This window comes from Rhinoraja longicauda, chromosome 1, assembly GCF_053455715.1.
Source record: "Rhinoraja longicauda isolate Sanriku21f chromosome 1, sRhiLon1.1, whole genome shotgun sequence".
NCBI classification, from domain to species: domain Eukaryota; kingdom Metazoa; phylum Chordata; class Chondrichthyes; order Rajiformes; family Arhynchobatidae; genus Rhinoraja; species Rhinoraja longicauda.
In genome coordinates this window covers 27,426,715-27,439,982 of record NC_135953.1, presented here as the reverse complement: position 1 = coordinate 27,439,982, position 13,268 = coordinate 27,426,715, and positions in this window count along the sequence as shown.

Genomic DNA, 13,268 nt, shown 5'->3' with positions numbered 1-13,268 from the left:
ACTTCTTATGTGCTCCTCTCTTCTCAAGGCTCCAATCAATTTCCCACCTCTATTTCTAAAGCCCAACCTGGCCCTGATCTCCAGATCTCCTCTCCAGCTTCACAAATCGGTGGATAGTTACATGGGATTGGGATGGAAACATAGAAACATAGAAAATAGGTGCAGGAGTAGGCCATTTGGCCCTTCGAGCCAGCACCGCCATTCAATATGATCACAGCTGATCATCCAGAATCAGTACCCTGTTCCTGCTTTCTCCCCATACCCCTTGATTCCGTTAGATCTAAGAGCTCTATACCGTCATATGTTTCAAATTATTCAAACTCTAAAGATCATTTATGTCTCAAGGGGATTGTCTCTCAGACTACTATTTGTGTCTATTTTATTTGGTCTCTTTTTGTAGAACAGCCCTTTGATCGCAGAAACAGACCTAGGAATTTTTCTTTGCACCCACTCTAAATTAAGTAGATCTCTCCTTGGATAAACAAAGCAAAATTACATGCGTGGTCTCCCCTAATTTACTTATAATTGCTGCAAGATTTTATTTATTCTTGTTCTCTAACCTCCTTCCAATTAAGACCAATGTAACATTTGTCTTTATAATTGCTCGCTGCTGAGTGTAAAGGCTAAGTAAGGAGAGAAAGCGAAGATAGTTTACAGCTTCAAGCAGTGCTGCAGGAGGCAAGGCACAGAAAACATTCCTAATTGGTAACTCATCCTCTTTCTGTGAAAGTGTCTGGTAACTATTGCAAGATTGCTGATTCACTCAGATTGAACAGTTGAAGACAGATTGAACTGGGAAAATAGAACAGTATAGCAGAGTCCCACAATATCCATGCCGCACATTGTGTCATTGACATGATGTTAATCAGATGCTTCCTGCTTCCTTTGCTACCTATGGGCAGTACCATTCAGTCCAAGGGACCAATGTCTAGCACATGCTGCTAATGTTTCTTGCTAAGAGCGTGACAATGAAATAGTGATAGCTCTGCCACCCATTTCCTTCAGTCAGTCAGTCAGTTTAGTTTATTGTCACGTGCACCGAGGTACAGTGAAAAGCTTTCGTTGCGTGCTAACCAGTCAGCAGAAAGACAATACATGATTATAATCGATCCATTTACAGTGTATAGATACATAAGGGAATAACGTTTAGTGCAAGGTAAAGCCAGCAAAGTCCGATCAAGGATAGTCTGAGAGTCATCGAAGAGGTAGATAGTAGTTCAGCATTGCTCTCTGGTTGTGGTAGGATGATCCAGTTGCTTGATAACAGCTGGGAAGAAACTGTCCCTGAATCTGGTGGTGTGCATTTTCATACTTCTATACCTTTTGCCTGATGGGAGAGGGGAGAAGAAGGAATGGCCAGGGTGCGACTTGTCCTTGATTATGCTGCTGGCCTTGCCAATGTGAGGTATAAAAGGAGTCAATAATAGAGGAGTTGGTTTGTGTGATGGCCTGGGCTGAAGGCCTTCCAGTAACGGGTCAGTTAATATGATTGGTGATTCAAGGGACTGCAGATGCTGAAATCTTGAGCATACAACAAAGTGCTGGAGGAACTCAGCACGGTAGGCGGCATCTAGAGGAAAATGGACGGACAGCATTTTAAGTTGAAATCCTTCTTCAGAGTCGAGATTGGAGCTTCACTTGATCCTTCTCAGGATGCGGGTATCATGAGAGGAGAGTGACCCCAATTTTGGACAGCCAATTACTCATGCACGCAACTCTCAGTTAAGGATGGCCCAGATCAGGCATAATTTGAATTTCACACGTTGATGCCAATTAGAGGAGATATGGCGATCATGGTGATGATGGAATGGAATATTGTGCATATTATTTATGGTTTAATATTTTCTCAAGTTTACTTACAGTTTTGGAGCCAGTGTGTTAAATTGTGATGAATGGTAAATAGTGTTTTGATGCTAACTTTATTATTTTATTTTCATTTTTGGGTTCAAGGTGTTGTCATTAAGGTGGTAGATGCTGGACACTGAGCGGCGTGGGGAAGGTGTTGAACCAGCTGGGGAGAGGAGGTGGGACGGGGGAGCCGAAGGCAGGCCCAGCGCCAGGCCCAGGCCTCGGCCTCCACCTCAACCAACGCCTGGCCTCATCGCCGCTGCTGCTGCTGCCACCTTTTCCCTTGGCCCACCTCAGGCTCGAGGTTACCTGGTCAGTCCAGGCCCAGGCCCAGGCCCAGGCCCAGGCCCCGTCCCAGGCCCAGGCCCAGGCTCCGGCTGCTTCCCCTGGCACCAGGCCTGGCTCTCCCGCCCACAAGAGACAGGCGGCCGTGCCCTGCTCAATGGACCCCAACTGCGCAGGCTCGCATGCGTTTGTTCTGCGCACGTGCGGATGCGGTGGCCATCTTACGTAAGTACCAGATCAACAGAGCCCCAACTGCGCATGCGCGTTTTTTTAAACTTTGAAATGTGAATAACTTTAAATATATAACACCGATTTCAATGAAACTTCTTCCATAGGACCACAGGACAACGGTGAGTAAGGTGAGCCTAAAATTGTCTTGCTATCGTGTACCGTTTTGGCTGGAGTTTGGGTACAAGCGAACAAACGAGAGTTTTAGTATATAGATAGATACCATCTATACTGTCCTAGTGGTGAAGAGACTGGGTTGTCATTCCAAGGTACAAGCAGACAAAGGGTGTCTGATAAGGAGAGAAGAGGAATGAAGTGTAAAGCCAGAGGAAGGGATTTACGTGGTAGGGGACAGGGGGAAGGGGAAAGAAGGGGGATTAAAAAGAAATGAGGGACTCAGGAATGGTAGATGAGTAAACAAAAGAGGAAAAAGGTACAGGAGCTGTGGAATCATTACCTTTAGGTTCTCGAATGGCTTTTATCATTAACCATACATTCTTGAACTAACTCTGACCACAACACAACCTCGGCACCAAACCACTTTACACTACTATGGTTACTCTCTATACTTTAGTATTTACATGATCAAGGGCCTAGTTTACCTTGAATAACAGTAATATATTGTACATTTTCTTTTATAGTTATATCTAATGAGCCTGTAAAGCTGTAACAGGTAAGAAAGTCATTGTTCCAGTTCATGTGTACAAAAGGAGCAGGGTGGGAGATAATGTGAGAAATAGGTGCCCACTAGGGTGGTCTCCACAAGGAGGGGACAGGAGGGTATTACATGAAATTGGAAAATTCAACATTCATACTGTTGGGTTATGTTAAAAGGTTCAAAGGTTTCAAAGGTTTCAAAGGTCTGTTTATTGCCATGTGTACCAATTAAGGTACAGTGAAACTCGATCATCATACAGCCATACTAAAAAAAGCAACAAACACACAACTACATAAAAGTTAACATAAACATCCATCGCAGCGGATTCCCCACATTCCTCACTGTGATGGAAGGCAAAAAAGTATAATGTTCTCCCGCGGTCAGGAGAGTCGAACTATCCGCAGTCGGGGCGATCGAAACTCCCGGAGCCGGCGATCGAAACTCCCACGTCGGGGCGGTCGAAGCTCCTGCGGCTTGGAGCTCCCGAAGTCAGTCCCTAACTAAGGGACCGCGGGCTCCACGATATTAAAGTCCGCAGGCTCCCGCAGTTGGAGCTCCGAGATCGATCCCTGACAGGGACCGCCAGCTCCACAATGTTAAGTTCGCAGGCTCCCGCGGTTGGAGTTCCCGAATTCGGTCCCCAGCAAGAGGCCACCAACTCCACGATGGTAGGCCACAATGCAGACGGAGATACGATACGGAAAAAGTCACAACTCGGTCGGGGTAAGAGATTTAAAAAGTCTCCCACAACACCCCCCTCCCCCCCCCACCACCCCACCGCCACATAAATCAAGCTAAAGAACACTGAAACATACATTTAACACATACTCTTAAACAACAAGGAAGGAAAAGGCCGAGACAGACTGTTGGCGAGGCAGCCATTGCGGTGCCACCTGATGGTGTATTATATAGGTAAAATATGATTAAACTGAGACCTGTCGCGTCTCTCAAGTGAATGCAGACATATTCATGGTTCTATTTCAAAAGAGAGCGCATGAGTTATCCTTGGTGGCCTGGTGAATAATTAGCACCCAATCAATATTTCTAAAATAGCTATTGTGATCATTATCATTTACTGTGCACAAATTGGCAGCTGCATTTCCCACAGTCACGATGCTTGTGTATTTATTCTAGTTTCTTCAGTCAACAACATTTTTAGCACTCTGGAGGGGTTTTTTTTGTAGTAGTTGTAGCAATACCACATAAGCTTAGATGCAAAGTAGATGCAAGATTTAATAATAAACTATTAAAAGGCAAGTTTTAATCAGTTCAACAGCAATCAATGAGTCACAATTGTAATCGGTCCAATTTGTTTTAGATCAAATGAAACACCATAGAAATCAACAAATAATGAAGAGAAGCAAAGATAGATACAAAAAGCTGGAGTAACTCAGTGGGCCAGGCAGCAACTCTCGAGAAAAGGAATAGGTGTCTTGACCTGAAAAGTCAACTATTCCTTTTCTCCAGAGATGCTGCCTGACCCACTGAGTTACTCCAGCTATTTGTGTCTATCTTCAGTTTAAACCAGCATCTGCAGAAAGAAGAGAACCAATCAGAGGAGAAAGGATTAAAAAAAAAGAAAAAGGAGTAAAAAAAGCACAAAATTGGAGGAGGGATTCAATGTAGCCTCTCCTGATCAACGGAAAAATTGGAAAATTGATGACGTTTTGCTGAAGGTGGGGAGCTGGTCCATCACGGCTCCTGACCTCCCCAACTTCAAAGGGATCTACAAGAAGCGCTGCCTCAAGGAAGGCAGCTAATATAGTCAAAGATCCACACCACCCTGGCCACGCTCTCTTCTCACTGCTACCATTAGGAAGAAGGTACAGGAGCTGTACAGCCATTAACTTCAGGTTCTAGAATGGGTCCTTTCATTTAACCATACATTCTTGAACTAACTCTGCTTACAAAACAACCTCTAGACAAAACCACTACGGACTATACACTACTAAGGTTACTCTCCATACTTTAGTATTTGCACGATCATGAGCCTAGTTTGCCTTGAATAACAGTAATATATTGTACACTTTATTTTATAGTTTTATCTAATGAGCCTGTGAAAGCTGCAGCAGGTAAGAATTTAATTGTTCCAGTTCATATCTCATGCATCTGACATATAAACACTCTTGACTTGAAAAGGGTACTGATTTGATGGTGAAATGGACAATAGGACATCTTAATTTAACTCAATGGAAAGACAGTGGTGGCTTCTCTTTTACTCAAGGGGTTGAGAGAAAAAATTATGAGATCCTATACAGAGCCTTTGGTGTGAATGTATGCCTGTAGAAAATTCAAAAACTCAGGAAGAGAAGCAGGGGGGAAAAAATAAATAAAGGGATAGAAGTGGGGGAGGGAGGAAGGAGGTTGCAACTGCACCACTGTGGAGGTGACAGACCTAAAGGTGTTTGTTTTAACATAAGGCCACCTTTCCAAGTGAGTGCACATCTGATCCATTCTCCATGAATATTTACACATTAATTATTATGGGTGTTTTTTGTAGCTTGTGCCATAGCAACACAATTTCCACTGCATAATGACTACAAAATGACACTGCGTAATATTATCTGTCATTATGGATACTGTAAAGGAAAGAACAAATGCTGTAGTTGTACAAGTGACTTTATTAATAATATTATGTCATTAACATGGAAATTATTTTGGATGCCATTTATTATTGACTGAAAGTTTAAAAAAATAGAAGTAATATGCCAATTTGGCACAATTATCTGTTAAATATAAACAAACATCATTCAAATGATACAATGTTCTACCCAATAATTTCTTTGAAGAGAAAATAATATGCTGCTTTTCTGACCATTGTTAAAAGTTACAAAGTTACAAAAGGGACTTAGTTACATAAAGCAAGTTGTGGAAAATGACATTTCTTTCTCCCAGTTTTGGGAATGGCAAATAGTCAGGAGGAGTAAACTAGATTGCAATGTGAGGCTGGTACTATACTGAATGATCAGAAAACTCCGCAAAAACTTTTGGTATCTTTATCAATTACACCTTCCTCTGTAGATCACCCCGGGGAGATTCTCCTGCAACACAATTTGGTCTATCAGAAGCAACAAGGTTGTGGAACAATATAACTTTATCTTATTCTTTCTATTGCTCCAAGACAATTGTTCTTCCTATTACTGAAAACATAATCAGTCAAATAGAAACTGCAAATCTGTTAACTGCAAAGCTGTTATCAGGCAACATGAATCATCCTACCACACTCAAAGAGCAATCCTTGACTAATATCTATCTCATTGGCGACCCTCGGACTATCCTTCGTCGGAGATAGACACAAAAAGCTGGAGTAACTCAGTGGGACAAGCAGCATCTCTGGAGAGAAGGAATGACTGATGTTTCGGGACGAGACTCTTCTTCAGACTAGACTTTGCTGGCTTTACCTTGCACTAAATGTTATTTCCTTATCATGCATCTGTACACTTTAAATGGTTTGATTGTAATTGTGTATTGTCTTTCCGCTGACTGGTTAGCATGCAACAAAAGCTTTTCACTGCACCTCGGTGCACTTGACAATAAACTAAACTTACTAAGTAACTAACTAACTAGAGTAGCTAAATCAGGCATTGACATAAAACAGCAATACCAATCCGATGATTGCCTTCTCTGTCAATGCTCCTCTTCATTTAAAAAATCCAATTATAATGCTAGAATGACTGAAAGATAAGGGTCTTTGTTCAATGCTGCAAAATAATGGGCCAGATCTTCTGGATAAGTGCAGGAACTTCCACGTGAAGACGTTAGTATTTCTCTTTATTTCCTTTCGTTCGTTCCTCTGCCGACTCCCACAATGCTATTTATTGCTCAGTGATGAGTTGAGACAACAATAATTTGGCTCATTTAATACAGGGTTAAATTCCAAAGTACTTCACAGGATATTATCAAACTAAATTTGACCAAGGGGATATTGAAGAAATATTGGGGTAAATGAGTAGTCAAAGTGAAAAGAAATATATAGGGAGATTAGGTAATTTAGAAAAAAAACATATGTGTTTGACAATAGACAATAGAGAATAGGTGCAGGAGGAGGCCATTCGGCCCTTCGAGCCAGCACCGCCATTCAATGTGATCATGGCTGATCATTCTCAATCAGTACCTCGTTCCTGCCTTCTCCCCATACCCCCTGACTCCGCTATCCTTAAGAGCTCTATCTAGCTCTCTCTTGAATGCATTCAGAGAATTGGCCTCCACTGCCTTCTGACAGTTTGGAGACTATCTGATGAAGGACCAGCCATTACTTGTAGAATGAGTTGTAGAATGATTCAGTTCAAGGAAAACCAAGAGGCCAGAATTAGAAATGTGTAGCTATCCTGTAGGAGTATTGCATAGACATATGTTACAGGGGTAGGGATCAGTGAAATAATGGAGAGACATGAAAACAGGGATAATATTTCAAGTTATATCCCAATATTTTGTGGGAAGAAATTCCTGTTCACCCTTTGCTGAATGTCAGGAAAGCAGTCAGTGGTGGGGTCACAACAGATGGCAGGTGAATATCATTAGTCCTCTTGGGCAACTTCTGTAGTGAACTCATTTATTTAGTTTAGTTTAGAGATACTGCCAAAACAGGCTTTTCAGCCCACCGAGTCCACACTGACCAGCAATTCCCGCACACTAACACTATCCCACACACACTAGGGACAATTTACAATTATACCAAGCCAATTAACCTACAACCCTGTACGTTGAGTGTGGGAGGAAACCGGAGCTCCCGGAGAAAACGCACGTAGGTCACGGGGAGAAAGTACAAACTCCGCACAGACAAGCACCCGTGGGTAGGGTCGAACCCAGGTCTCTGGCATTCTACGGCAGCAATTCTACCTCTGTGCCACCGTGCATCCTGGGATTGTCAGGGCTGAGCTCCAATGTGCAACTTCAGCTCTGTTGGGGCTACCGTCCACTTTGCAGTGATTTGGAGATCTTTTTTTAAATCATAATTTTCCAAAAATTCCCAGATATTAAACAGAGGTTGAGTCATCGATGATGTTGTAAGGGGGACATGATGTTGGTAAGCCATATCTGAAGCTCCAGGAGAGATCAATGTAGACACAAAAAGCTGGAGTAACTCAGCTGGACAGGCAGCATCTCTGGAGAGAAGGAATGGGGCATTGATTTGGAACAATGTAATTGAATTAGAAAATGTGCTGAAGAGATTCCTCAGGAATTTACCTGAGTTTGAGGGCTTGAATTAAAGAGAGAGATTGGTTAGGCAGGTCATATTATTGAGAGGTAATATTATTGAGGTGTATAAGATCACGAGGGGCACGGATCAAGTGAATACTTAATCTTTTTCCCAAGGTAAAGGATTCTAAAACTAGAGCGCATATGCTCAGGGTGAGAGAGGGGAGCTTTAAGAGGGACCTCAAGGGCAACATTTTCAATCTGAAGATAGTCCATATTTGGATTGAGCTGCCAGAGGTAGCCAAACAAGTAGATACATGATTTTAAAAATACATTCAGACGAATATATGGATAGGAAGTGTTCAGAGGGCTGTGATTCAAATGCAGGCAAATGGGCCAAGCCCAGTATGCCTTCTTGGTTAATATGGAGATAAGGTAGGCCGAAAGGCCTGTTTCCGGGCTCTACAGCTTCATGACTCCATGACTCTGTGGACCTTTTCCAAGCATCAGAGAGCATTTTGACAGTAGGATGAATGCTTGATCAATATTACAGCATATTTCACAAATTGCTGACACAAAGAAAAATGGGGCTAATTGGACCAAAGAGTAGATTAACTTTCAAAAGCAGATGATAATCTAAACGTTTAATTGTTCTATGAATACATAAATTGAATTTCCGCTTTGAAATGTGATTGATACAGTAAGCAATGCAAATCAAACATATTTTGACAGAAATAATAACAATCCTGAGAGAGAGAGATAGCTGTAATTGTCCGATTATAGGAATGGAAATTATGGAGCTTTCTTGCATTGGTTGGAGTACTTAATATGAGCAATGCCAATCCATTCCTTATTTGTTGCCATTAAATATTGAAGCCAACAGTTTTGGATCACTTTGTCCAAAATAAATGAATTTAGCATGAACCTCCCCTGAACATTAGGTTCTTCAGTTCACAGAGACACAGACCTGTGTAGCATAGAAACTGCCCTTCGGCCCATCTTGTCCATGCCAACCAAGATGGCACACTGGACCACTCTCATTTGCCTGCATATGGCCCATAGTCTTCAAAATGCTTCCTATTCATATAAGCATGTATAATATCTACATGTGTGCCAATAGTTTGGGTATTTTCCAAGCAAATAGGGATCTTTTACCCAGAGTAACCAGAGGACATGGGTTTAAGATGAGAGGGGAATGATTTAATAGGAACCTGAGGGGCAACTATTTTACATTAGGGGTGGTGGGTGTATGGAACAAGCTGCCGGAGGAGGTAGTTCAGGCTGGTGCTATCACAACATTAAAGAAACATTGAGACAGGTACACGGATAGGAAAGATTTGGAGGGTTGTGGGCCAAATGCAGGCAGGTGGGAGAAGTGTAGATTGAGCATGTCAATCAGCGTGGGAAAGTTGGGCCGAAGGGCCTGTTTCCACGCTGTATGACTGACTCTCTCTGTCCACATTTTTAAAAGTTTTTTTTTAAAACAAATAAACACCTTTAAAAAGCTGGCCACATGACTTTAAAAAATGATAATAGTATCTGTTTCTAGTAAGGAACTAATGGTAAAAGTTTACATGGGGCAACTCAGGACAATCCATCGCCGCCCGTATGATACTATGTGACTATTTTGGCCTGTAAGATGCTGTATTCTGAAAGTCCTGTCTACTCAGGTATCGTCAGCAACTCTTATGAAAATTGTTATAAAGCCTGTTGTGCGTACATGGAGGAGAGTGGACATTCATCAACACATTTCAAACAACACAAATAATTGAGGGACTGAGAAAGCAGTAAATTGATTTAATGCAAGCATTAAAATGTTTTATCAGCAATTTTTTGGTCGTCAAAAGTATTAGGAATGGCTGAGAAATTAGTATTTCATGATGACAGATCATTAACCAAATACCATGTCATGTTATGTTGTTGAATTAGTGTCTAGATGCTCATAGAATCACAAAATGATGATGACTGCAGGGAAGGATGTAAAAACATAGAGTAGACATAAAGAACTGCAGATGCTGGTTAATACGCAAAAGGACACAAAGCGCTGGAGTAACTCAGCAGGTCAGGCAGCATCTCTGGAGAACATTGATCGGTGATGTTTCGGGTTGAGCCCCTTCTTCAGACTGATTGTAGGGGAGGGGAGGAGGAAGAAAGTTGGGAAAGGGGAGAGAAAGGACAAAGCATGGCTTGAAGAGTTGAGAATTGTGATGGAAGAGGGAGGAAAGTAACATGGGGCTGGTGTGGCATGGGGGGGGGGGGTGGGAGAGGAGAGGGAGGAGTGGGGAGAAAGGGGGGGGCAATGGGGTTGGGAAGAAGTTAAGAAGTTACCTAAATTTTGCTGAATTGAATCTAAACTGGATCTAGGTAAGAGGTGTTTAGCTAGTCCCACTACCAGACCATTCCCACCAGCCCTGGTTCTTTTTTTTTCAGATACTTATTCAGTTGCAATATTAATGATGAAATTGAATCTTATCTACCTCTCAGAGAGACAAGAGACTGTAGATGCTGGAATCTAAAGCAGGAAACAATCTGCTGGAGGAATTCAGCGGATTGAGTAGCATCTGATTTCAGGTAACCCACTTTCTCTCATGTTTTGATCTATCCAGCCACTCTCACCTTCACCCCCACCCCACTAGTCCATTATCACCCAGTTTATTTCTCCTCTCCCACCCGTTCTATCTATCCATCACCCATATACATCTTCCTTCCCATTCGGTCCACTGTTCCCACTGCTCCCATCTTCCCACCCTACCTCCATGTTTCATTCCTGGCTTCATTTTTCTTTGCTGTCAGATACCAACATGTGCAGCTCTTTATTCTCTCTACCCATCATCTCTCAACCTCTTTTGCTATCTCCACCCTTCCCTCCCCCACCTGATCCCATCTGCAAATCACCTCTCCTCACCTGGATTCACCTATCACTTGCCAACTCTTGCCCCAACTATCCTCTTCACCTCATTAACTGGATGTCTCCCCTCAAATCTGCAGTCCAGATGAAGAGTATGGTATGGTATGGCATGGCGTGGCGTGGCATGGCATAGCATGGCATGGTATGGTATGGTATGGTATGGTGTGGTATGGTGTGGTATGGTATGGTATGGTATGGTGTGGTATGGTGTGGTATGGTATGGTATGGTATGGTATGGTGTGGTATAGTATGGTATGGTATGGTATGGTATGGTGTGGTGTGGTGTGGTGTGGTGTGGTGTGGTATGGTACGGCATGGCATGGCATGGCATGGTAATGTAATGGTATGGTATGGTATGGTATGGTATGGTATGGTATGGTATGGCAGGCATGGCGTGGCATGGCATGGCATGGCATGGCATGGCATGGTATGGTATGATTTCCTTCATTGGTTAGACCATTGAGTATAAGAATCATGAAGTCATGCAGCTGTAAAAGACATGGGTTAGGCAGCATTAAAAGTGTTACAGGAAAGATGTGGGGTCTCTGAAGAGAATCTAGAAGGTGTTTACTAGAATGCTCCCTGGATTATGGGGCTATTAGCTAAAAAAGTGAGGTTGGACAAACTTGGATTGTTTTCTCTAGAACACTGGAGGTTGAAGGGAGACTTGATAGAGGTATGTAAAATTATGAAAGACATAAATAGGGCAGACAGTCAAAACCTTTGTCCCAGGTTTGTCAAAGACTACGAAGCATGGCAGTGGTGGAGGCCAATACAATAGTAGTATTTAAGAGGCTTTTAGATGGGCACATGGATATGCAGGGAACGGAGAGATGTGGATCATGTGCTGACAGATGAGATTAGTTTATCTTGCCTTTATGTTATGCAGGCTGAAGAGACGGTTCCTGATCTGTACTTTTCTCAGTTCTACGTTCAATGAAGAGACTCAACCCAAAACATTGACTGTCCATTTTCCTCCATGAATGCTGCTTGACCCACTGAATCCCTCCGGCACGTTGCTCATTGTTCTTTGACTACTTACTTGGCTGCCTGTTCAGACAATAACGTGATTCTCTGCAGTTCCGTTTTTCTCAATATTCCAGTTTGAAAAAGGTTCCAAAGTGGGATTAAAATCAAGGAGATACAAGACAACTGCAGATGCTGTTTTTTTCCCAAATAAGACACAAAGTGCTGGAGTAACTCAGCGGGTCAGGCACACCTCTGGAGAACATGTACCGGTGATGTTTCAGGGCGGGACCCTCCTTCATCGTACATTGTAGAGGGGAGGAACGAAAGCTGGAAGAGAGGAGGGCAGCACAAAACCTGCCCAAACAAACAAACAAACAAGGATGTTACCAACAAGGGATTGGTAAAATCAAGAATATTACCAACTGTGTTGTTATGATTTCACGTTTTATCTTTGATTTGGAGTGACAGTTGTCACTTTGATGTGTAACCTACGTGCAGTTTCAGAACTTCAGGATACTTTCATATTTTGCGCACACCTTTGAAAACGTTTAATTCTACCATATTTTCTGCTGACACTTTATACCTGTACTTATCAACTCCGTAAGTGTCCGGTGGGAACCATTCTGGTATGTTTCTCCCTGCAACCTAATTTAAATCAAGCAAGCCTCCAGATTATCTGTCCAGCATTCATCATGGATAATTTTCCTTCCTTGTTATGATATTTTCATTAGATGGGTCCGAACCAGGAATTATTTCCACGGACTCAGCACGGGTGGCGTAGCGGGTTGCTGCCTTACAGCGCCAGAAACCCTGGATCGATCCCTACTACGGGTGCAGTCTGTACGGAGTTTGTATGTTCTCCCCGTGACCACATGGATTTTCTCCAAGATTTTCGGTTTCCTCCCACACTCCGAAGACGTTTGTAGGTTAATTGGCTTGGTAAATGTAAATTGTCCCTAGTGTGTGTAGGACCGTGTTAGTGTGTGGGAATCATTGGTCGGCACGGACTCGGTGGACCAAAGGGCCTGTTTCCGCGCCGTATCTCTAAACTAAACTAAACTAAACTAAACTAAGTCAGTCTGAAGAAGGGTCTCGACCCGAAACGTCACCCATTCCTTCTCTCCCGAGATGCTGCCTGACCTGCTGAGTTACTCCAGCATTTTGTGAATAAATCTAAACTAAACTAAATTTCAGAAACAATTGTTGTTCCAATCAGGATTTAATCATCTCCAG